Source organism: Egretta garzetta, unplaced genomic scaffold (assembly GCF_000687185.1).
Source record: "Egretta garzetta isolate BGI_Z169 unplaced genomic scaffold, ASM68718v1 scaffold233, whole genome shotgun sequence".
NCBI classification, from domain to species: domain Eukaryota; kingdom Metazoa; phylum Chordata; class Aves; order Pelecaniformes; family Ardeidae; genus Egretta; species Egretta garzetta.
Window position 1 is genome coordinate 334082 of NW_009259194.1, and position 1271 is coordinate 335352.

Genomic DNA, 1271 nt, shown 5'->3' on the forward strand with positions numbered 1-1271 from the left:
TCCAAGGAAGAAATTGTTTGCCGTGAGGGTGGTGAAAGCCTGGCAGGGGTTGCCCAGAGAGGGGGTGAAGGCCCCATCCCTGGGACCATTCCAGGCCAGGTTGGCCAGGGCTGTGAGCAACCTGATGTGGTTCAAGGTGTCCCTGCTCCTGCAGGGGGGTTGGGCTGGGTGACCTCTGGGGGTCCCTTCCCACCCAAAACATTCTATGATTCTATGACTATGCCTGCACTTCTGGCAGTGGGAAGCCTGGGTCCTCCCCCCCAACCCTGACAACACTCATAAAGACGGCACTGGTCTACAAACAGCAGTTAACCTGAGGAACCTGAAGCTGTGACTTCTGGTGTTGCTTCTTGTGCCCAAGCTGAAACCAGGACTACCAGGACGCTTGCGGTTTTTGGTGCGCTCTTGCCTTATGCAATGAGGATTAATCTAAGTAGGTGGAGAAGTATTTCTTGGCTGGTTAACAACAGGGGGTGAGGCTCCTGGAGGAGCTTGCTGGCTTCAGATAGGGGGTAAGCACTGCGTAGCTCATAGCAAATCATCATCCTTCACACCGTGATAAACTTATCACGCATGAAACGGAGCTGAACCTGTTTCCAGCTCCGTGCCCCTTGCGTCGCAGCAGCGGCACAGGAGATCCTGGGCTTGGTTACTCCTTGGGCTGTTGGTCCTGTTTGTGTCCACAGCTTTAATGTGAGGGTGCAAGCCTGTGGACCTGGCTTGTGCTGGCGGTGACGCAAATAGCGGCGTGGGTGGGTGAGGTGGGTACAACGTACACCTACCGCCCGCTCTGGGGTACCGTGTGGGCTTTTAAACCCCTCGAGAGTGGCTCGGATGATCAACGGAAAAATAAAAATCGGTATTTATCCATTCTCATGTGAAAGCAACTGGATGTGAGGGTGCAGGTACTCAGCGTTGGTTCCCAACAGCACAGCACCACGTGCTTTGGTCCTGTGCATGCCAGGCTGATAATTTATTACTTTACAGGAGCACTTATCCCTGATTACCTTTCCGACGAGATGACGCTGCTGCATGCTTAAATGACACCGGTTGCTTCGAAGGCATCCCAGCTGTAGACTGGGGTGAGATTGAGATCTCCTGGGGTCAGTTCTGGAGGCTGAAGCAATGCCTTCAAGTTAAAACTAGCAGAGCGAAAACAAAAAAAAAAAAAAAAAAAAAAACCAACCCAAACCTCAGCTGGATGCGACCAGCTCGGAACAGATAGTATTACTAGTGTCAGAGGGGCCCTATAACCTCAAGTGATGCTTTTC

At 52.2% G+C, this 1271-nt stretch overlaps 1 protein-coding gene across 3 annotated transcripts in view; it reads left to right on the forward strand.

The window, feature by feature from the left end:
• Positions 1–1271, forward strand: part of SLC25A37 (solute carrier family 25 member 37) — an 18473-nt gene that overhangs the window by 7811 nt on the left and 9391 nt on the right. The window contains exon 1 of one of the 3 annotated variants that reach the window (XM_035891390.1): positions 177–181. The exons of the other annotated variants lie outside the window; for them this stretch is intronic. The gene's annotated coding sequence lies outside the window, so the exon portion shown is untranslated. Of the gene's footprint in view, positions 1–176; positions 182–1271 lie in introns of those variants that run through there. 3 annotated transcript variants of the gene reach the window in all.